This window comes from Chamaea fasciata, unplaced genomic scaffold, assembly GCF_029207755.1.
Source record: "Chamaea fasciata isolate MVZ Bird 193981 ecotype frontalis unplaced genomic scaffold, bChaFas1.0.hap1 SCAF_100, whole genome shotgun sequence".
Lineage (NCBI taxonomy): Eukaryota > Metazoa > Chordata > Aves > Passeriformes > Sylviidae > Chamaea > Chamaea fasciata.
This window is the reverse complement of record NW_027094185.1, coordinates 158,523-181,238: the sequence shown is the minus strand read 5'-3', so window position 1 is coordinate 181,238 and position 22,716 is coordinate 158,523. Positions and strand designations below refer to the sequence as shown.

Below are 22,716 nucleotides of genomic sequence, written 5' to 3'. Positions count from 1 at the left end.
GTCCCTGCCTCGCTCGTATCCTCGACTCCGCCTCCGGCGCCATGGTGACACCCCTCCCAGTCTGGACCAGTGTGGCCACACCCCCTCCCCTGGGGCCATTAGACCGATCCCAGTACAGACCAGTAAGGCACCGTGTGCCCACCATCGACCCCCACACGCCTGCCAGTTCGTCCCAGTCCACTCCCCGTCCATCCCAGTTCTCTCTGATCACCCTCCCAGTGCTCCCAGTCCATCCCAGTCCCGCAGGTGCTGGTGCTTGTGGCTTGATCAGCTGGTGCCTGTCCGCAACGTGGAGCGGGTCAAATGAGGCCTCAGGGGGAGGGGGGGGCGGATTTTGGGGGGTCCTGGGGGTCCCGAGTTGTCCTGGAGGGGTTTGGGGGATTTTGGGGGGGCTTCGGGAGGTTTGGGCGGCCCATTTGAGGCATCAAAGGAACCTGAGGAGGGTTTTGCGGGCTCCTGGAGGTCGGGGGGGCCCTGGGGGTGGTTTGGGGGGCACTGGGGGGTTCCAGCCCGTGACCCCCCCCCCGTTTTTGACCCCCCCCCCCCCCGAGCTGTTTCGGTCTCATCGACGCCATCCTGAAGCCCAAGGGGGGGTGGGCGCTGGGCCCCCCCCGCTGCCCCCTCCCCTGCCACCCCCGCGACGCGCTGCAGGTGAGGGACCCCCAAAAACCCCTCCCCAGACCCCAAATTCACCCCTGGGACCCCAAAAAACCCCCAAAACCTCTCCCCGGACCCCAAATTCACCCCTGAGGCCCCAAAAAACCCCCAAACCCCTCCCCATGAACCCCAAATCCACCCCTGGGACCCCCCAAAACCTCCCCAGGACCCCAGATCCACCCCGGGACCCCCAAATCCATTCCTTGGACCCCCAAAAACCCCCAAATCCATCCCTGGGACCCCCCAAAACCTCCCTCCAAACCCCAAATTCACCCCTCGGACCTCCAGAATCCCTCCACAGGACCCCTCAGGGGTCGTTCCCCACGAAAAAGTGCGGGAAACGTGAGGGGAGAAAAAGGGCGGGAAACGTGAGGGGAGAAAAAGGGCGGGATCAAGTGGAGGGGATCAATGGAATTTTGGGGGGGGTCAGCGACGCTGAGGAAGGATCAATGGAATATTGGGGGGGCATCAATGACATTGGGGGGGTCAGTGGCACTCGGGTGGGGATCAATGATGCTGTGGGGGGGTCGATATCAGCTCGGGGGGCGGCCATGGGTTTTTGGGGGGCCGCAACGCAGGCATCCTAGCTGGGTTTGGAGCGGGGGGGCCCCTTCAACCTCTGGGGGGGCCCTGGCTGTCCCCTGGCTGTACCTGGGGGTGCCCTGGCTGTCCCTGGGGGTCCCTGGCTGTCCCCTAGGTGTCCCTGGGGATGCCCTGGAGTCCCTGGGGGTGCCCTGGCTGTCCCTGGGGGTCCCTGGCTGTCCCATAGGTGTCCCTAGGGGTGCCTTGTCTGTCCCTGGGGGGGGCCTGGGTGTACCCTGGTGTCCCTGGGAGGGCCCTGGCTGTCCCCTAAGTGTCCCTGGGGGTGCTCTGGTGTCCCTAGGGATGCCCTGGCTGTCCCCTAGCTGTCCCTGGGGGTGCCCTGGGTGTCCCTGGGGTGCCCTGGCTGTCCCCTAGGTGTCCCTGGGGGTGCCCTGGCTGTCCCTGGTGTGCCCTAGCTGTCCCCTAGGGGTCCCTGGGGGTACCCTGGCTGTCCCTGGGGTGCCCTGGCTGTCCCCTAGGTGTCCCTGGGGTGCTGTGGCTGTCCCCTTGGTGTCCCTGGGGGTGACCTGCCTGTCCCCTAGGTGTCCCTGGAGGTGCCCTGGCTGTCCCCTTGGTGTCCCTGGGGGTGCCCTGGCTGTCCCATAGGTGTCCCTGGAGGTGCCCTGGTTGTCCCCTTGGTGTCCCTGGGGGTGCCCTGTGTGTCCCTGGGGTGCCCTGGCTGTCCCCTAGGTGTCCCCGGGGATGCCCTGGCTATCCCTGGGGGGGCCCTGGCTGTCCCTGGGGTGCCCTAGCTGTCCCCTAGGTGTCCCTGGGGGTGCCCTGGCTGTCCCCTTGGTGTCCCTGGGGTACCCTGGCTGTCCCTTAGATGTCCCTGGGGGTGCCCTGGCTCTCCTTGGGGTGCCCTGGCTGTCCCTTATGTGTCCCTGGGAGTGCCCAGGGTGTCCCTGGAGTGCCTTGCTGTCCCCTAGGTGTCCCTGGGGGTTCCCTGGCTGTCCCCTAGTTGTCCCTGGGGGAGCCCTGGCTGACCCTAGGGTGCCCTGCCTGTCCCCTAGGTGTCCCTGGGAGTGCCCTGGCTGTCCCCTAGGTGTCCCTGGGGGTGCCCTGGCTGTTCCTGTGGTGCCCTGGCTGTCTCTTAGGTGTCCCTGGGAATGCGCTGGCTGTCCTTGGGGGCGCCGTGGCTGTCCCCTTGGTTTCCCTGGGGGTTCCCTGAGTGTCCCTGCGGAGGCCCTGACTGTCCCCTAGGTGGCCCAGGGGGTGCCCTGGCTGTCCCCTAACGGTCCCTGGGGGTGCCCTGGCTGCCCCTGGGGTGCCCTGTCTGTCCCCTAGGTGTCCCTGGTGGTGCCCTGGCTATCCCTGGGGATCCCTGGCTGTCCCCTAGGCGTGCCTGCGGGTGACCTGGCTGTCCCCTAGGTGTCCCTGGGGGTGCCCTGGCTGTCCCCTAGGTGTCCCTGGGGTGCCCTGGCTTTCCCTGAGGTGCCCTGGCTGTCCCCTAGGTGTCCTTGGGGATGCCCTGGTGTCCCTGGGGGTGCCCTGCCTGTCCCCTAGGTGTCCCTGGGGGTGCCCTGGGTGTCCCTGTCAGGGCCCTGGCTGTCCCGTAGTTGTCCCTGGGGTGCCCTGGCTGTCCCTTAGGTGTCCCTGGATGTGCCCTTGCTGTCCACTGGGGGGCCCTGGCTGTCCCTGTGGGGCCCTGGCTGTCCCCTAGGTGTCCCTGGAGGTGCCTTGTCTGTCTCTTGGGGGGCCCTGGCTGTCCCTGTGGGGGCCCTGGCTGTCTTCTAGGTGTCCCTGGGGGGCCCTGGCTGTCCCCTAGGTGTCCCTGGGGTGCCCTGGCTGTCCCTGGGGTGCCCAGGCTTTCCTTTAGGTGTCCCTGGGGTGCCCTGGCTGTCCCCTAAGTGTACCAGGGCTGCCCTGGCTGTCTCATACGTGTCCCTGGGGGTGCCTTGGCTGTCCCCTAGGTGTCCCTGGGGTGCCCTGGCTGTCCCTGGGGTGCCCTCGCTGTCCATTAGGTGTCCCTGGGGGTGCCCTGGCTGTCCATTAGGTGTCCCTGGGGGTGCCCTGGCTGTCCCCTAGGTGTCCCTGGGGGTGCCCTGCCTGTCCCCTAGGTGTCCCTGGGGGTGCCCTGGCTGTCCCCTAGGTGTCCCTGCCTCGCTCGTATCCTCGACTCCGCCTCCGGCGCCATGGTGACACCCCTCCCAGTCTGGACCAGTGTGGCCACACCCCCTCCCCTGGGGCCATTAGACCGATCCCAGTACAGACCAGTAAGGCACCGTGTGCCCACCATCGACCCCCACACGCCTGCCAGTTCGTCCCAGTCCACTCCCCGTCCATCCCAGTTCTCTCTGATCACCCTCCCAGTGCTCCCAGTCCATCCCAGTCCCGCAGGTGCTTGTGGCTTGATCAGCTGGTGCCTGTCCGCAACGTGGAGCGGGTCAAATGAGGCCTCAGGGGGAGGGGGGGGCGGATTTTGGGGGGTCCTGGGGGTCCCGAGTTGTCCTGGAGGGGTTTGGGGGATTTTGGGGGGTCTGCGGGGAGTCTCAAGGGGCTGCTGTGGGTGTTTTTGGGGGGGCTTCGGGAGGTTTGGGCGGCCCATTTGAGGCATCAAAGGAACCTGAGGAGGGTTTTGCGGGCTCCTGGAGGTTGGGGGGGCCCTGGGGGTGGTTTGGGGGGCACTGGGGGGTTCCAGCCCGTGACCCCCCCCCGTTTTTGACCCCCCCCCCCGAGCTGTTTCGGTCTCATCGACGCCCTCCTGAAGCCCAAGGGGGGGTGGGCGCTGGGCCCCCCCCGCTGCCCCCTCCCCCTGCCACCCCCGCGACGCCCTGCAGGTGAGGGACCCCCAAAAACCCCTCCCCAGACCCCAAATTCACCCCTGGGACCCCAAAAAACCCCCAAAACCTCTCCCCGGACCCCAAATTCACCCCTGAGGCCCCAAAAAACCCCCAAACCCCTCCCCATGAACCCCAAATCCACCCCTGGGACCCCCCAAAACCTCCCCAGGACCCCAGATCCACCCCGGGACCCCCAAATCCATTCCTTGGACCCCCAAAAACCCCCAAATCCATCCCTGGGACCCCCCAAAACCTCCCTCCAAACCCCAAATTCACCCCTCGGACCTCCAGAATCCCTCCACAGGACCCCTCAGGGGTCGTTCCCCACGAAAAAGTGCGGCAAACGTGAGGGGAGAAAAAGGGCGGGAAACGTGAGGGGAGAAAAAGGGCGGGATCAAGTGGGGAGATCAGTGGAATATTGGGGGGGTCAGTGACGCTGAGGGAAGATCAATGGAATATTGGGGGGGCATCAATGACATTGGGGGGGTCAGTGACACTCGGGTGGGGATCAATGATGCTGTGGGGGGGTCGATATCAGAGGTTATCAGAGGAAATCGCCGCCGCCCTCCTCCCGTGCCCAGAGCCCCGGCAGGACCCCAGCGCAGCTCCGTCTGCAGGCGGAGCAGGAGCGGCTCCTGCCGCCCGCAGCGATCCCGGTCCCGATCCCGACCGCAACGCCAGCTTGGGCCTCAGGCCCCGAGACCCACAGCCCGCCCGCCGGGGGGGGCCGCACCTCTCGGGAGCCGCAGCCGACACTGACAGGACCCGAACCAGAACGCCCGCTCCCATTCCCGGCCCCGCCTGGCTCCGCGCAGGGCCGCGAGCAACCTCGGCTCGGCTCGGCTCGGCTCAGCTGCGAGGGGCGGGGCGGGGTCGCGGGCGATGGTCCCGCCCCCAAGCCGGGGCGTGCTCGGGGCGGAGCCGGGGCGGGCTCGGGGCGGAGCCGGGGCGGGCTCGGGGCGGATCCGGGGCGGGCTCGGGGCGGATCCGGGGCGGATCCGGGGCGGGCTCGGGGCGGATCCGGGGCGGGCTCGGGGCGGATCCGGGGCGGGCTCGGGGCGGAGCCGGGGCGGGCTCGGGGCGGAGCCGGGGCGGGCTCGGGGCGGAGCCGGGGCGGGCTCGGGGCGGGGCCGGGGCGGGCTCGGGGCGGAGCCGGGGCGGGCTCGGGGTGGGCTCGGGGCGGAGCAGGGGCAGAGCCGGGGCGGGCTCGGAGCGGGGCCGGGGCGGAGCCGGGGCTCTGTGAGGCGGGGCCCGGAGGCAGCCGGGGCCGGGCAGTACCGGGGGCGCGGCTTCAGGGGCGCGGGGCGGGTCCCAAGTGCACGGCGCCGGGACCCCACCGGGGCGTTCCTCACCGAGCCCATAGAGCAGCAGCTACTTCCGCCACCCTTTTGAATCCCCGCGATTGGCGGGCTCGCTGAGGCATCGGCAGTGCTGATTGGACAGCGGGCCCCGGGAACCGCCCCCGCCCCCCGGCCCGCGCTGAGGGCCCGGGGCCTCCGCCCTCAGACCGGCTCCGGCTCCAACCCGGCCCGGGCTCTGCTCCGATCCCCCCGGCCCGCCCTGAGGGCCCGGGGGCTCTGCCCCGAGACCGGCCTTGCCCCTCCCCGCCTCGCCCTGTAGTAGATTTCTGTTTGGTTTGTGGGAAGAAACAGGTGTGAGAAGTGAGATTTGTGCTGGAGAGGTGCTGCTGGGAAGAAAGGATGGAGTAAATCTGCTCCAAGGATGTGCGATGAAGAATTCAGGGTCAGAGGTGGGCAGTATTTATAAACTGTCTCCATATTTCCCTGTATCTCTGGGTGTTTGGATTGAGCCTGGGATTGTCAGCTATGTTATAAAGAAGCCAACCCGGCTACTGAACTTCCAATGAACGTTTGGAAACCCTTGCACAGAAAGACAAGGTAGTAATGATTCCAAAGGAGAAAATGTAAATGAAGGGTAACGATTGCTGGGAAATTTCCTTAGGAATTGTGAACCTCACACAAACGGAATTTAGGAGGTGGAATCCCAGTTTCAGCCTTGGGCACGTGCAGGAGAAGAGGGATCCTTATTCACAGCAAGGAAAGCCCGGTGCCCCAGCGTGTCAGTGCACACAGTGCAATGTCCAGGAAATGAGCAGCAGGGACTGGCAGCAGCTGCAGGTGAGAGCTGTCACAGGCTGATTGAGGGGACAGAGCAGCCCCAGGTGAGAGCTGTCACACTGATGAGGGGACAGAGCAGCCCCAGGTGAGAGCTGTCACACTGATGAGGGGACAGGTGTAAGCTGTAAAGGATAACGAGGGGGCGGGTCCTGCCAGCACTGCTTTAAGAGGGGAGCCCGAGCTCAGTTTGGCACGGAGCTGCGGGAGGAGAGGGGTTTATGCTGGGCTCCCAGGTGAGGCTCATGGAAGGATGGTGAGTTCATCTCACAGGGGCTGGGGGAGGCCTTGGGCGTGGAACATTCCTTCAGGAGGTGCTGAGGGACAAACCTTTGTGCCGAGCAGCAGCAGCACAAAAGGTTGAAATAAGTTTTGGTTTGGCATGTAGTGATGGGATTGGCGTCTATGGTGTGCTAGTGTTATCTAAAGGTTTAAACTTTAATGTTTATTTTTAAAGCTTTAAGTTAATGAATTAATATAGGTTGCAAGACATGGGCTTTTTCCTTTTTATTTGGCTAGCGGGAGGTCTTTAACTTTGGGGGCGCTCTGGGTATATGTTCTGGAGTATTATTGAGGGGATTGGACGTGGGGTTGTTTTTATTATATTCAGTAGTTTGACTGGGGGTGATAAGAGTTGGCTTTTTTTGCTGGAATTTTTTTGGGGTTGTCTGTTTGAAAATTTATGTATTTATGCAGTTAAGTGTAGTGGTGTTTCCCGTGTAACTCTTCAGCTTATGTTATTGTTTGTGTGTTTGAGGTGGTCCACTTGTCTTACGCCCTGACTGATTGGCCAACAGATCTGCTGAGATCATACATCGATGTTTGTTTTATTTCTTGTAGCCGAATAAGAGACAGCAGCCCGGTGACAGCAGGAAATTCCCAGAGGGCGAGGCGGCCTTCTGTGGCACCCGACATGGATTCTCATCCCCAGACGTCCAAGAGATAAGTGGAGGGTTCAGAGCCACAGAGGGGATGAAAGTGGAGTGCTGGGTCAGGACTTGTCAGGAGGGGTTTTTGAGTCAGGTTTGGAGATAGGGATGTCCAAGATGTGCCAATTGAGAGTACAGGTGTACCAGCCCGACCCAAACCCGAAGGAGTAGCCCTAAAGACATGCCCGTTTCCCTGAGTGCGGGTACAGGCAGGAGCCCTTATGCAGGACAATGCCAGAAGGCCTGGCTGCGAGGTGTAGGGCTCTAAAGAAGTTGGGTTTAGAAGGGGGGAGGTGTAGCCACACACACAGAGGCTGAGGTAAAGGACTCAAGGACTAGAGGACACACGGTGAAAACCAGGGGAACAGGCTAGGATACAAGTCAGAGTACAGGTGTAGCGGCCCTCACAGCACTGCTACCAGCACACTTCCCCTGAGAGCAGGTGCAGGCAGCAGCCCTAGTGCAGGAACACACCAGAAGCTCTGACCTGTGCAGACACTGTCAGGCTAGGGCCAGGCAGGAAGCGATAGTGGGGAGCAGGATCCAGCAGGGCTGGGGATAACGGGGGTTTCCCGCCCCACCCACCCTGGGATTCCCTGTCTCTCCGCAGCCGGTGGAAGTGCTCCTGATTTCCCTCTCGAGGCGGCGGTTGGTAAGGCTTCGTGCCTTTTGCCACCGCAAAGAGTTCGGCTCTGTCAGCCTCTGCCCTGTCTCAGGGCCACGTTTCTTAGGGTAGGCAGGGAACAACTGTGGATGTACCTGTCCTGCGTGCGGGACAGCTCTTGGGACCCTAACGGTGCAGAGCGTCCCCGGCTGCAAGGTCTAGGGCTCTGAAGAAGCAGGGTTCAGAAGGGGGGAGGTTACAGTGATGCACACAGAGGCTGAGGTAAAGGACTGAAGGACTAGAGAACACACAGTGAAAATCAGGGGTACAGCCTAGGATACAAGTCAGAGTACAGGTATCCCGGTCCTCACAGTGCTGCTTCCAACACTGTTTCCCTGAGAGCAGGTGCAGGCAGCAATCCTAATGGCAAGGCAATGCCAGAAGTCCTGAGAGGTGCAGGCAGTAACCCTAAGCTAGGGCCAGGCAGGAAGTGACAGTGGTGGGGCCGAGTCCACAGGGTTGAGGTTCACCGGGGATGTCCACCCTGTGTTCCTGTCCTGCTCTAACCGGGGATGCTCACAGCCCTAATGGAGGCCACGGTGGGTGGGCTCAGTGCCAGTAATGCCTCTAAGGCTTTGGCGCTGCGAGCGTCGGCCTCCGAGCTCAGCTGAAGCACACACGGGGCCCGAGGACCCGGTCCTGCTTAAGAGACGGTGAGTAGCAGAGCTGCTGGTTTTTGGCTGATGTGCAGCTAAGATTATGCTTTGATGTTTGGTTTTCTTTATTGTAGCTGACTAGGAGACAGCAGGCAAGTGACAGGAGGAATTTCCCAGAGGCATAGGCGGCCTTCTTTGGGACCCAGCGTGGATTCACCTCCCCAGACATCTGAGAGATAAGTGGAGGGCTCAGAACTAGGGAGAGGATGAAAGCGGGGTGCCAGGGCAGGGGTCAGCGGGAGGGATTTTTTGAGTCGGGTTTGGAGATGGGGATGTCCCAGATGTGACCCCTTAGGCTACAATAAGGGAAAGTCTCATTCTGGATCACAGTGCTGAGGTGTGCAGGGCAGAGCAGTCCCAGGGTGTGTTGTGTCTGTTGTGCACTTTGTGTCTTTTGGGTGTCTTGTCTTTTCCTTTAGTCTTTTCAGGCGCCTGTCAAAACCTCTGGCATCAGTCTTAGCATTTCTGATCTCTGTGCTCCTCAGCCAGGTGCCTTTGTCTCAGCTGCTCGGACACTCATCAGAATCCATCTCTCTTCACAAGCATCCAGTCCGATGCCTTTTCAGGTCTTGTTCTGAGCTGTACTGACAGCCGTGCACCGCCCTGATCCATTCCGGCGGGTTAGGTCTTGTGAGAATGCAAAGACAGGTAGAGGATTCTGACCGTAGGGTTCTCGGGCATCCATCTCTGCATTTCTTGGGATAAGTCATCCCGATGGCATCTTGTTCCTGCAGGGTTCTCTGAGCCTGGCCAGCTCACCTTCCTTCTCACCTCGGTCATCTCATTCCGAGTTCTCTGGACCCTCAGGGTCATTCTTCTTGCCCAGAGTTTTCTGTCCCTGTTGCGTCCCCTCGTTTGTCCTGTGCTGTGTCACGGGTGTTGGTGTGTGTTTGGCCGGGAGCTGCTCTGCCTTGATGCTCAGTCTGGGTGTAGGGGTAATAGGATAATACTGCTGGGGGCTTGAAATTTGTGATGTGGAGTGTAGCAGGGCTGTCGAGGGTATTCCTAGATTTCCACAAGATATGTGGAGCTGTCAAGGTATCCTGCCGCACTCTGACTGTTGTTCTGACTTTCTTTCAGATGCAGGTGGATGAAATCTGTGGCAGAGCCCCCCATCCTGGGTGAGGGGGCTCCCCTGAGAAGGTCAGTCACTGTTTTGATTTGCAGGGGAGGTGTAAATGGTGGCCGTGTTACAGCTCTGTTCTTTGTCTTTATTTTTAGACCAGACCCTGCGACGCCGGCGTTGGCCTCTGAGCGCAGCTGAAGCACAGGGCCGAGGACACAGGCAAGCTTAGGAGACTGTGAGTAGCAGAATTGCTGGTTTCTGGCTGATGTGCTGCTAAGAGCACAGGGTCACGTTTAGTTCTCTTTATTGTAGCTGACGAGGAGACACCAGCCTGGTCACAGCAGGAATTTCCCCGAGGGAGAGGCAGCCTTCTTTGGGACAAGGCGTGGATGCACCTCCCCAGACATCTGAGAGATAAGTGGAGAGCTCAGAGCCGTAGAGGGCATGAAAGAAGAGTGTGGGGTCACTAGCAAGGTTTTTTGAGTCAGGTTTGAAGACAGGGATGTCTAAGCTGTGACCCCTTAGGTTTCATCCAGGGAGAGTCTCATTCTGGATCACAGTGCCGAGGTGTGCAGGGCAGAGCAGTCCTGGTGTGTGTTGTGTCTGTTGTGCACTCTGTGTCTTGGGTGTCTTGTGTGTGCTGTCTTTTCCCTTAGCCCTTCAGGGGCCTGTCAAAACCTCTGGCATCAGTCTTAGCATTTCTGATCTCTGTGCTCCTCAGCCAGGTGCCTTTGTCTCAGCTGCTCGGACACTCATCAGAATCCATCTCTCTTCACAAGCATTCAGTCCGATGCCTTTTCAGGTCTTGTTCTGAGCTGTACTGACAGCCGTGCACCGCCCTGATCCATTCCGGCGGGTTAGGTCTTGTGAGAATGCAAAGACAGGTCGAGGATTCTGACCGTAGGGTTCTCGGGCATCCATCTCTGCATTTCTTGGGATAAGTCATCCCGATGGCATCTTGTTCCTGCAGGGTTCTCTGAGCCTGGCCAGCTCACCTTCCATCTTACCTTGGTCATCTCATTCCGAGTTCTCTGGACCCTCAGGGTCATTCTTCTTGCCAGAGTTTTCTGTCCCTGTTGTGTCCCCTCGTTTGTCCTGTGCTGTGTTACGGGTGTTGGTGTGTGTTTGGCCGGGAGCTGCTCTGCCTTGATGCTCAGTCTGGGTGTAGGGGGTAATAGGATAATAGTGCCGGGGGCTTGAAATTTGTGATGTGGGGTGTAGTTAGACTGTAGAGGGTATTCCTAGATTGCCACAAGATGTGTGGAGCTGTCAAGGTATCCTGCAGCACTCTGACTTTTGTCCAAACTCTGTTTCAGATGCAGAGGGATGAAATCTGTGGCAGAGCCCCCCATCCTGGGTGAGAGGGCTCCCCTGAGAAGATCGATCGCTATTCAAGGTGAGAGTCACATATTTCACATTTTTTGGCACTCCAGTGCAGGCCACCTGCATTTACAGCTTGAAACAGGTGAGTCCCTTGGTAACCCCTGGGCAGCAGCTGGAGCCTGCTCCGGGCTGGGCTGAGGGAGCAAACACTTGTGGCTGACACAGCTCCACACTGGGGGGTACTTGGGAAAACACCTGCCTTGTCCTGGATTGGTTTTTTTTTTGAGCTTTTGACAAGGTTTTAGTCATCACCTTGGTAAAAATAAATGGTAAGGACTGAAAACATGAGAGGCTGGCAGGTTATATGCACGAAAGACAACTTTTTTTTTCTTAAATATTTGTGCAACCTATATCTTAATTTTGAGACTCTTTTTTGGTCAACTTTATTGTAAAACCCCCTTATTTTCAAGTTAGCTGCTTCAATAATGAATTTGTTTTACAAATACCCGCTAATGTCCGAAGGTTAAAGCACTAACACCAACATCCCACCTCTTTTATTTTTGCAGCAAAATTTTATCTTTACTAAACTTGAAACTTGATGTTTTTGCAGGTAGTAAGTTAAAGAAGGTGTTTATCTGCCCATCACTGATAGTCAGGGTCATGAAGAAATTGCTCTAGTGTTCTAAAATAAATGCAGATTTTTCGGCCTCTCCCATTCTCTCTGACTAGCAGCATGTGAATTGATTTTTGATCTCCTTTCTGTTGGTGTCTGTGGGTTTTAAGCTGCATGGAGAAGGTGTCTGTGGACATGGCACCCAGGGAATGGTGCTGGGAAGGGCAGGATGGAAAGGAGCTGCTCAGGAATCCAGAGCAGCAGTGGAGTGGGAGCTGGTGCTGCTGCCTCAGTCACACCCTCCTGGACAGTCTGTGCAGTGATAATATTCCTACTTTCCCTCCTGAACCTGGGGTTGGAGGAGAACATGAGTCTTGGCATTGTTGGAAAGGGGAACTCCAGGGAAAAACTGCTGTTTGTGTCCTTAGAGAGCAGTGGGAAGAGCCTGGGAGAAATCCTGGCTGGCTGAGGGATCCTTGTGTCCCCTCAGGAATAAATCCCTGCGTCTCCTCAGACCTGCTGGTTTGCAGTAGAGTTTGGGCACCTTTCGCTGCAGCTGTGGTTCTTAATAACTGGAAGTCCATGGATTGCTGGGCGATTCCCATAAGTTCTCCTATTTTGTAGGAGCTGCACGGTGAGGTCAGCATTCTGATGGAGGCCCTGGCACAGCTGCCAAGGGCAAGGAACGTGGAGCATCCCGGGGCTTCTCCCACCCGAGTTTCTCCCGGAGCGTGCTGCGTGTCGTGCCGGATGTTTAACCCGGGTTTGGGGTGTTCTCCTGCAGTCCCAGCTCTAACTGCTGCCCCCGAGCCCCGGCCTTGCTCGGTCCCAGCACTGAACCTGGCAGGTGGGTGTGCTTTTCCAGCCCTTTAATCCCACGGGCAATCCCAGATTCCCGGAGCTCCCCGAGGCACAGCCTGGCCTCCCTCCCTGGGAGCTGCATTTCAGTCTGCCTGGACCAAGGCCATCCTGTTTGAGACTTTATTCCTGTTGCTTTTCCTCTTCCAGGTTGTGGGCAAAAAGGAGAGAGCCAGTAGGAAGTGAAGCCACTGGAAGGCCTTATCCCAGTCCAAGGTTGGATAGGAGTAACTGGACCTGTTGAATTCCCACTTCCCTTTAAATTAGAGCAGAGGAAGCAGATTTTAAATCATCATTCCATGAACTTTCACCAACTTCATGACTCTTGCAAAAGTTTTCAATGTTAGAAATTCCTGAGCTTGTTTTCCAGGCAAGCTTGGATTTAGATGTTATTCCTTCCTTTTATTTGAAGGAATAACTCTGATTTTCTCTCTGATTTTAGTAAGGGAATATTTATTTATTCCAATTTTCCATCCTAATTGGAATTTTTGCACCTTGTAGAGCACATTTCCAAGGAAATTTACCCAATTAATGTTGGTAAATCAGGAATTGTCCAGCACCATCTCCACAAAATTCTGTGAATTCCCAAGAAAACGTTGAAGTATTTATTTGCCATGATTCATCTCTTTGTAAAGTTCAATTTACTGCATTTTTAATTACATAAATGCCATTAAAACCTGAATCCAGGCCTAGCTGCTGTTCCTGGGACACAAGGGGCTGGTTCTTTCCTACCTTGGCACATTTGGGTGTTTGTCCAAAATGAGCTTCCCACTAAAATAGAATTTGTTTCCAAGCAAAAGTGGGAATTGTCTAGAAAACCTTCTGTTCTGGGGGGCACTGGGTTTGTTTCCCTTATTGCTGCATAATTGAGGAAAGCCATGGTGCTTTTTTAGGCAGTGGCAGGAGGTGAAAGCTGCATTTATTTAATTTTGTATTTTATTTCTTGTTATTTTTGTATTTTTATGCTCTTTTGTTGTGGTTTCTCATGTTGCGTTTTGTGGTTTTTCAAAGACTTTTTCTTCCGTTTTTTAATTTTTATATTTTTTTCTTTAGCTATTTATTTACTTGTTAAAACTACTTTTAGTTTTTTATTTTAATTTTTTGTTTAAATTTTTTTTCCACTTTTTTGTTACTTTGAAATTTTTTTCTTTTGGTATTTTAATTTTATTTATTATTTTCTATAGTTTTGGTTTATTTTTTCATGTTTTCTTTGTTCCTTTTTTTTTCCCCATACTCTTTCTTCCCCCGGGCGCCTGGGGGTTTGGCTGTTGGCAAGAAAGATGAGAAATGACCTCCGTGCCCGCTGGACGTCGGGATGTCATAGAGAGCGCAGTTGGCAAAAGCTCTGTATTTTCTGCTCCATAAAACTCCTGAAGGGAGAAAGCTGTGACCACCGTGGTGCCGTTTTTTCCTTCCCAGCCCCGACCAGGTCTCCTCCTACCCGTGCACAGTGTTACCAGCAGCAGCCTGCTGTCCAGGCTGTCGAGGCGTATTTCAGAGGGGGCAATAAAAACAAAGTAGACGTTTTATTTTGAACTCTCCGACCCTGCTTGTTTATTAGCAAAGAACTCCAAAACAAAGCGAACAAAAAAAGAAAACCCACAAACTAAACTCCCCCGCAACCCACCAAAAAAAAAAACATAGAGAAAGAGAAAACATGCCCATATTATTTGAATAAAGATTAAAACTTTACCCCTTAGAAAACCAGGCTCATTTAATTCAAATTAATTGTGTTTCTGATGTGTTAGGTTAATGAATTCATCTAGGGTAAAATATCGTTTAAAATATAAACAAACGAATTAAAAAAATAACGAAAAAGAAAAATAACAAAAAGTATAGGATATGAAAAATAATATAAATAATAAATACACAATATATTATTACATACTACACGTTTTATAAATATATATAATATACATAATATAAACATCTATAATGTACATAATCATGATATTTCAATGAAATGTATTATTATTTATAACATTACATAATAAATAATAAATTATTTTATATATAACTTTCTATACTTAATATATATAATAAATATAATAGTATAATAAACATAATACATGATGTATAATGTACATAATATAAAAGCTGAATTGTAATGATTAATGTAAATATCAGAATCACAAAGATAAAAAATATTGAAATAGAGCCTGAAGGAAAGGCTTTTTTGTTTCGGTCTGGTTGCTGGCAGGGCTCTCGCAGGTGTGCTCGGGGGTCTTTTGGGCCATTTATTCCGGAGGCTGTTCGGAAGGGCATTTCTGGGCACGTTCGTTTATGGCTCCGCTCCGCGCCGCCGCGCGGCAGTGCTGCCACCCTGTGGGCAGAGAGCGGTAGTGCAGCTTCCCCCCCGCCCGGCCCGCCCGATCTGTGCGGCAATGCTGCCACCGTGTGGGCAAAGAGCGGTAGTGCAGCTGTCCCTCCCGCCCGTCCCGCCTGATCTGTGCGGCAATGCTGCCATCGTGTGGGCAAAGAGCGGTAGTGCAGCTGTCCCTCCCGCCCGTCCCGCCTGATCTGTGCGGCAATGCTGCCACCCTGTGGGCAAAGAGCGGTAGTGCAGCTGTCCCCCCCCGGCCCGTCCCCGACGCGCGTGGCAGCCCCGCACTGTGAGCTCGGGGGCGGCGCTGCCGCCCGCCCGCCCGCCCGCAGCTCGGGGCCGAAAGGGAGGGAAAAAGGCAAGGAGCCCGGGCGCGTGGCAGCCGGCTGCCTGCGCGCGCCACCCGGACCCCGGAGCCGTCCGGGCGCGATTTTCCGCGGCGTCTGCGGGTGTGCGGACACGGGATGGGGGCGCAGCGGCGCCGCGGGCGGCAGTCCATTGAGTCAGGCGCTTGTATGAGCGGCCGAGGGGGCATTTTAGTGGGTTCCACTACCAAGATGGCGGCGAGACGCGAGGCGCCTGACCTTCTAAAAAGGGCGGCCAAAAGGGCGGGAAAAATAAGGACTCTATAGGTGTTTATGCAGCTGCCTGCACAAAACCCCGACTACGGCGCCGCCCGGGGGCAATTTTCCGCGGCGTTTCCAGGTGTGGGGACACGGGCCGTGTGCTCAGTCGCGCCGCGTCCGCGTTCAGATTCGTTGATTTAGTCAGGCGTCTGTGTAAACATCTGGCGGAGGCCTATGCCGAGCCGCAAAGAACATGGCGGCCGGGACGGAAGTGGCCTCAGGAGCAACCAAGATGGCGGCAAGGGAAAGCGGAAGTCACACGTCGCCCCTCACAAAATGGCGCCGAAGCGCGAGGCGCCCGACCTTCCAAAAAAGGCGGCCAAAAGGGCGGGAAAAAATAAGGACCCTATAGGCGTTTAGCCAGACGCCTGCACAAAAACCCCGACTACGGCGATGCCCGGACGCAATTTTCCGCGGCGTTTCCAGGTGTGCCGACACGGGCCGTGTGCTCAGTCGCGACGCGCTCAGATTCGGATTCGTGGATTTAGTCAGGCGTCTGTGTAAACACCTGCCGGGGGCCTATGCCGAGCCGCAAAGAACATGGCGGCCGGGACGGAAGTGGCCTCAGGAGCAACCAAGATGGCGGCAAGGGAAAGCGGAAGTCACGCGTCGCCCCTCACAAAATGGCGCCGAGGCGCGAGGCGCCCGACCTTCCAAAAAGGGCGGCCAAAAGGGCGGGAAAAAATAAGGACCCTGTAGGCGTTTACGCAGATGCCTGCACAAAAACCCCGACTACAGCGCCGCCCGGGCGCAATTTTCCGCGGCGTTTCCAGGTGTGCAGACACCGGCCATGTGCTCATCCGCGCCGCCTCCGGGTTCGGATTCGTGGATTTAGTCAGGCGTCTGTGTAAACACCTGCCGGGGGCCTTAGCAGTGCCGCAAAAAAGATGCCGGCGGGACCGGAAGTGGCCTCAGACGCAACCAAGATGGCGGCAAGGAAGGGCGGAATGCTCGTGGGGCTCATCGCGGCCGAAAATCACCGAGTGCAGCTCACACCCTGCAATGGCAAAAGCTGTTTTATTAAAACTCAGCCGAGAATTTTCCTCTTATTTCCAGGTCACAGGATATACTGAGCCTGAGAGGGATCCTAAAATCTGACTCTCAAGCAGACAGACCGTTTGAGAATCGAACTCAGCACCTTGGCATTACCCGGACTCTGCTCCAAGCAGCTGAACCAATCTCTGCATTATGGGGATGGACCTCCATAGGATGGCAACGCTTGGCCCCACTAAGGTAAGTGCAGTGCCGCCTTCTCTGCCAAAGCTGCTTCACACAGCAGCCCCTGGAATGGCTCGAGGGCAGAACTGGCTGGCAGCTCACGACAGCACAAAGCTCTTCCAGTGACGCTGATTTCCTGTCCTTTCCAGGATTTACTCAACAGCTGCCGTAAAAGTACTTACACAAAGTCTCTTTCTGGGCGGAAAGGAGCAGGACAAGTCCTGAGGCTTCCCTTCTTCCACGGCCAAAGTTCTGGAGAGAGGCAGGGCCGGTCCCACCCGCACAGGGGCGTTTCCTGCAGGTGAGTGTTGCCGGGCCAAACTGATGGCAGCTGCTGAGGCCGGGGCTGCTTTTCTGGCCGGAGGCCTCGGTGCCCCCCCGTGCCGCCTGCAGTGTCCCTCGGTGTTTCCTGCAGGTGTCCCGGGTGCCCGGAGGCGCAGGGAGGAAGGAGGCCGGCAGCCCCAGCGGGGCCAGCAGCCCTGGGATGATGTGCAGGGGAGGAGCTGTGCCTGCGGGGCCCCGCCCGTGGCAGCGGCGGCCAAACGCAGGGCCCGGGGCCGGGCTCGGGGCTGGCACGGACACGGCCCCGGGGCTGCCGCGGCTCCTCGGCCAGGGGCTGCTCCCGCCGGGCACGGGGAGATGCTGCAGCCCGGACAGAGGCACCCACAGCCCAAGAGCTCCCCAGGGAACAGCTGGCATTGCCCGGGAACGGCGGCTCGGGCTGTCTGCAGAGGGGCTCAGACAGCAATTCCCACCTCCCGGAGCTCCCACACAGTTGCCAGGGATGTCCTGGCCACCCCAAATCCCCTCCCTTTCAGCCTGAGGACATCACCCATCGGCAGCATTAAAGCCAAGGTGCTCCTCCCTCACAGAAATTAAATCCGGAGCAACGGCCCTCGGAGATGCCTCAAAATCAAAGGTTTGAGTGGGATGGAGTTTCGTTTGGATGAAGTCTGGACTTTTCCAGGGAGCCAGCCGGAGTGCAGAAGTGATGGAAAGCTTTTGCAGGTGGGTCCCACTGGAGGTGTGCTGAAGGCAGGGATGGGCATCCCTTGCCTGAGGGAAAGGCACTTGCAGAGGCCACTGCTGGGGCTCGGAAAGGAGCTGAGCTCCTGCAGGGAGCTGTGTCCTCCCGAGGGCACAGGGGCTGCCTCAGCACAGGCCGGCCAGTGCCTTCTCCTGCTCTGAAACATCACCTGGAGCCCGAGCTCAGGGGGTGGCTGAATTCCAGGGAAATCTGACAGGTGACCCCCAGGGGATGAGGGTTAGAATTAACCAAATCTATGGAATAGAAACCTATCCTGTCCCCATCCTGTTGAGCTTCCTTGGAAGCTCTGCTGGTTCCTGACACATCTGGCATTCAAGCAGCAGCTCTGCGTGGGAATATCCATGCTCTGTGAGGCACTGTGAGGTTATTGCAGCAGGAACTGAGCAGGGAATTCGGGGCCGTGGGTATAATTCATCTAAACTAGCAAAGGTGACAGTGAACCCCAAATCTGGGCACCACACAGAGAACAATCTTTGTGCTGCCCTGTCAGCTCAAGCCCCTGGGCTGGGAAGTTTTGGGAGTCAAACATATGGAATGATAAAAGTCACAGCAACTGGTGTCACCCCGAGGGACAGTCCAAGTCCCAGACAATTCCTCTGCAGTCCCCTGGGGGGGAAAACACCCTCTGTCTGCCAGGAGCCCTGACTCTGTTTCTCCTATCAGCTGTGTTGGGCTTTAAGAACTTGAAATAACTTTGAAGCCAAAGAAATCACCTTTTCCTTCTGGTTTGATTGTGTTTTTTTGTTTTTTTTTTTTTTTTTTTTTTTTTTTTTTCTTTCAGATGCTGGACTTGCTTCTGTGGATGTGTGCTGAGCTCTGGCTGCAGGGGACTGTCAGGCCTGAATGGCTGTGAGTTTGTGTTCTTCTCGCTGGGGAAGCAGAAATAATTATTAATTAGACTGCAGAAATGTTTTCAGAAACCTTTCCCCTTTCCTGCCCTTTGCTGGTGGATCTTCTCTTTCTGCCTTTGACTTTACAAAGCTGTTCCCTGATGTCAATTCCCCTGCCTGAATTCCTTGCAGCTCCTAGCTGGGAAAAACTGGGATGATGTCCTAGGGATGTTCTTAGGGGAGGACAGAGGTGAGATTTTTGCCTGTATTTTTCTAATATTTTCTAAAATTTCAGGGAGCTGCTCCTGCTCCTGCCCTTAATCCTGCTGCTGCTGCACAAGTGGAGCCTTGTCAGCGAAGACCTGCATCTGCAGGAGGCCCCGCAGGCCCTGGCTGGGAAGTGCCAAAACAAAGAAGTGATCAGTAAGTGCTGAACTGCTTCCAGGAGGGCATATTTTGTTGCAGCCGTTACAGACCAACCGTGTGGTGCTGGTGACTTTGTGTGAGTTGCTTTATTAAAGCCAATCGTCGGTAAGGGTTTTGAGCCTGCCTTGGAGAGCACTTGGAGCTCTGGGTGCCCTGGCTTTCCCCTAGGTGGCCCTGGGGGCGCCCTGGCTGTCCCCTAGGTGTCCCTGGGGTGCTCTGGCTCTCCCTGGGGTTGCCCTGGCTGTCCCCTAGGTGTCCCTGGAGTGCCCTGGCTGTCCCCTAGGTGTCCCTTGGGGTCCACGGGCTGTCCACTAGGTGTCCCTTGGGGGGACCTGACTGTCCCTGGGATGCCGTGGCTGTCCCCTAGGTGTCCCTTGGGGTCCACGGGCTGTCCACTAGGTGTCCCTTGGGGGGACCTGACTGTCCCTGGGATGCCCTGGCTGTCCCCTAGGTGTCCCTGGGGGTGCCCTGGCTGTCCCCTAGTTGTCCCTGGGGTGCCCTGGCTGTCTCTTAGGTGTCCCTGGGGGTGCCCTGACTGTCCCCTAGGGGTACCTTGTCTGTCCCTGGGGGGGCCCTGGCTGTCTTCCTAGGTGTCCCTGGGGGGCCGTGGCTGTCCCCTAGGTGTCCCTGGCGCTGCCCTGGCTGTCCCTGGGGGTCCCTGGCTGTCCCATAGGTGTCCCTAGGGGTGCCTTGTCTGTCCCTGGGGGGGCCCTGGGGGTACCCTGGTGTCCCTGAGAGGGCCCTGGCTGTCCCCTGGCTGTACCTGGGGGTGCCCTGGCTGTCCCCTAGGTGTCCCTGGGGATGCCCTGGAGTCCCTGGGGGTGCCCTGGCTGTCCCTGGGGGTCCCTGGCTGTCCCCTAGGTGTCCCTGGGGTGCCCTGGCTTTCCCTGGGGTGCCCTGGCTGTCCCCTAGGTGTCCTTGGGGTACCTTGCTGTCCCTAAGGCGTCCCTGGGGTGCCCTGGCTGTCCCCTAGGTGTCCCTGGGGGTGCCCTGGCTGTCCCTGGTGGTCCCTGGCTGTCCCATAGGTGTCCCTAGGGGTGCCTTGTCTGTCCCTGGGGGGGCCCTGGGTGTACCCTGGTGTCCCTGGGAGGGCCCTGGCTGTCCCCTAAGTGTCCCTGGGGGTGCTCTGGTGTCCCTGGGGTGCCCTGGCTGTCCCCTAGGTGTCCCTGGGGTGCCGTGGCTGTCCCCTTGGTGTCCCTGGGGGTGACCTGCCTGTCCCCTAGGTGTCCCTGGCTGTCCCCTAGGTGTCCCCGGGGATGCCCTGGCTATCCCTGGGGGGGCCCTGGCTGTCCCTGGGGTGCCCTAGCTGTCCCCTAGGTGTCCCTGGGGGTGCCCTGGCTGTCCCCTTGGTGTCCCTGGGGTACCCTGGCTGTCCCTTAGATGTCCCTGGGGGTGCCCTGGCTCTCCTTGGGGTGCCCTGGCTTTCCCTTATGTGTCCCTGGGGGTGCCCAGGGTGTCCCTGGGGTGCCTTGCTGTCCCCTAGGTGTCCCTGGGGGTGCCCTGCCTGTCCCCGAGGTGTCCCTGGGAGTGCCCTGGCTGTCCCCGAGGTGTCCCTGGGGGTGCCCTGCCTGTCCCCGAGGTGTCCCTGGGAGTGCCCTGGCTGTCCTTGGGGTGCTCTGGCTGTCCCCTAGGTGTCCCTGGAGTGCCCTGACTGTCCCCTAGGTGTCCCTGGGGGTTCCCTGGCTGTCCCCTAGTTGTCCCTGGGGGAGCCCTGGCTGACCCTAGGGTGCCCTGCCTGTCCCCTAGGTGTCCCTGGGAGTGCCCTGGCTGTCACCTAGGTGTCCCTGGGGGTCCCTGGCTGACCCCTAGGTGTCCCTGGGAGTGCCCTGGCTGTCCCCTAGGTGTCCCTGTGGGTGCCCTGGCTGTCCCCTAGGTGTCCCTGGGGTCCCCTGGGTGTCCCCGGGGGTGCCCTGGCTGTTCCTGTGGTGCCCTGGCTGTCCTTTAGGTGTCCCTTGGGGTGCCCTGGCTGTCCCCTAGGTGTCCCAGGGCTGACCTGGCTGTCTCTTAGGTGTCCCTGGGGGTGCCCTGGCTGTCCTCTAGGTGTCCCAGGGGGTGCCCTGGGTGTCCCTGGGGTGCCCTGGCTGTCCCCTAACGGTCCCTGGGGGTGCCCTGGCTGCCCCTGGGGTGCCCTGTCTGTCCCCTAGGTGTCCCTGGTGGTGCCCTGGCTGTCCCTGGGGATCCCTGGCTGTCCCCTAGGCGTGCCTGCGGGTGACCTGGCTGTCCCCTAGGTGTCCCTGGGGGTGCCCTGGCTGTCCCCTAGGTGTCCCTGGGGTGCCCTGGCTGTCCCCTATGTGTCCTTGGGGATGCCCTGGTGTCCCTGGGGGTGCCCTGCCTGTCCCCTAGGTGTCCCTGGGGGTGCCCTGGGTGTCCCTGTCAGGGCCCTGGCTGTCCCTTATGTGTCCCTAGGGGTACCTTGTCTGTCCCTGGGGGGGCCCTGGCTGTCCCTGTGGGGCCCTGGCTGTCCCCTAGGTGTCCCTGGGGGTGCCTTGTCTGTCTCTTGGGGGGCCCTGGCTGTCCCTGGGGTGCCCTGGCTGTCCCCTAGGTGTCCTTGGGCTGCGTTGCTGTCCCCAAGGCGTCCCTGGGGTGCCCTGGCTGTCCCTGGGGGTCCCTGGCTGTCCCATAGGTGTCCCTAGGGGTGCCTTGTCTGTCCCTGGGGGGGCCCTGGGTGTACCCTGGTGTCCCAGGGAGGGCCCTGGCTGTCCCCTAAGTGTCCCTGGGGGTGCGCTGGTGTCCCTGGGGATGCCCTGGCTGTCCCCTAGCTGTCCCTGGGGGTGCCCTGGGTGTCCCTGGGGTGCCCTGGCTGTCCCCTAGGTGTCCCTGGGGGTGCCCTGGCTGTCCCTGGTGTGCCCTAGCTGTCCCCTACGTGTCCCTGGGGGTGCCCTGGGTGTCCCTGAGGTGCTCTAGGGGTGCCCCGGCTGTCCCTGGGGGTGACCTGCCTGTCCCCTAGGTGTCCCTGGAGGTGCCCTGGCTGTCCCCTTGGTGTCCCTAGGGGGGCCCTGGCTGTCCCATAGGTGTCCCTGGAGGTGCCCTGGCTGTCCCCTTGGTGTCCCTGGGGGTGCCCTGGGTGTCCCTGGGGTGCCCTGGCTGTCCCCTAGGTGTCCCCGGGGATGCCCTGGCTATCCCTGGGGGGGCCCTGGCTGTCCCTGGGGTGCCCTAGCTGTCCCCTAGGTGTCCCTGGGGGTGCCCTGGCTGTCCCCTTGGTGTCCCTATGATACCCTGGCTGTCCCTTAGATGTCCTTGGGGGTGCCCTGGCTCTCCTTGGGGTGCCCTGGCTGTCCCTTATGTGTCCCTGGGGGTGCCCAGGGTGTCCCTGGGGTGCCTTGCTGTCCCCTAGGTGTCCCTGGGGGTGCCCTGCCTGTCCCCGAGGTGTCCCTGGGGGTGCCCTGCCTGTCCCCGAGGTGTCCCTGGGGGTTCCCTGGCTGTCCCCTAGTTGTCCCTGGGGGAGCCCTGGCTGACCCTAGGGTGCCCTGCCTGTCCCCTAGGTGTCCCTGGGAGTGCCCTGGCTGTCACCTAGGTGTCCCTGGGGGTCCCTGGCTGACCCCTAGGTGTCCCTGGGAGTGCCCTGGCTGTCCCCTAGGTGTCCCTGTGGGTGCCCTGGCTGTCCCCTAGGTGTCCCTGGGGTCCCCTGGGTGTCCCCGGGGGTGCCCTGGCTGTTCCTGTGGTGCCCTGGCTGTCCTTTAGGTGTCCCTTGGGGTGCCCTGGCTGTCCCCTAGGTGTCCCAGGGCTGACCTGGCTGTCTCTTAGGTGTCCCTGGGGGTGCCCTGGCTGTCCTCTAGGTGTCCCAGGGGGTGCCCTGGGTGTCCCTGGGGTGCCCTGGCTGTCCCCTAACGGTCCCTGGGGGTGCCCTGGCTGCCCCTGGGGTGCCCTGTCTGTCCCCTAGGTGTCCCTGGTGGTGCCCTGGCTGTCCCTGGGGATCCCTGGCTGTCCCCTAGGCGTGCCTGCGGGTGACCTGGCTGTCCCCTAGGTGTCCCTGGGGGTG

The 22,716-nt window shown here is 58.8% G+C and overlaps 2 long non-coding RNA genes across 3 annotated transcripts; both read left to right on the top strand.

The window, feature by feature from the left end:
* The first annotated feature begins 9,036 nt into the window (after window positions 1–9,036).
* LOC136304483 (uncharacterized) lies at window positions 9,037–14,094 on the top strand. Of its 2 annotated transcripts, XR_010724613.1 has the most exons (6): window positions 9,037–9,549; window positions 9,628–9,707; window positions 9,785–10,868; window positions 12,033–12,255; window positions 12,417–12,482; window positions 13,547–14,094. It is a non-coding gene; the product is annotated as an uncharacterized lncRNA (long non-coding RNA). The 2 variants fall into 2 exon arrangements; XR_010724612.1 differs by having other exon boundaries at window positions 9,037–9,707.
* A 2,052-nt stretch (window positions 14,095–16,146) lies between these two features.
* On the top strand, window positions 16,147–18,837 carry LOC136304491 (uncharacterized). The gene is made up of 5 exons (XR_010724617.1): window positions 16,147–16,448; window positions 16,583–16,734; window positions 16,849–17,441; window positions 18,263–18,330; window positions 18,607–18,837. It is a non-coding gene; the product is annotated as an uncharacterized lncRNA (long non-coding RNA).
* Window positions 18,838–22,716: the final 3,879 nt, after the last annotated feature.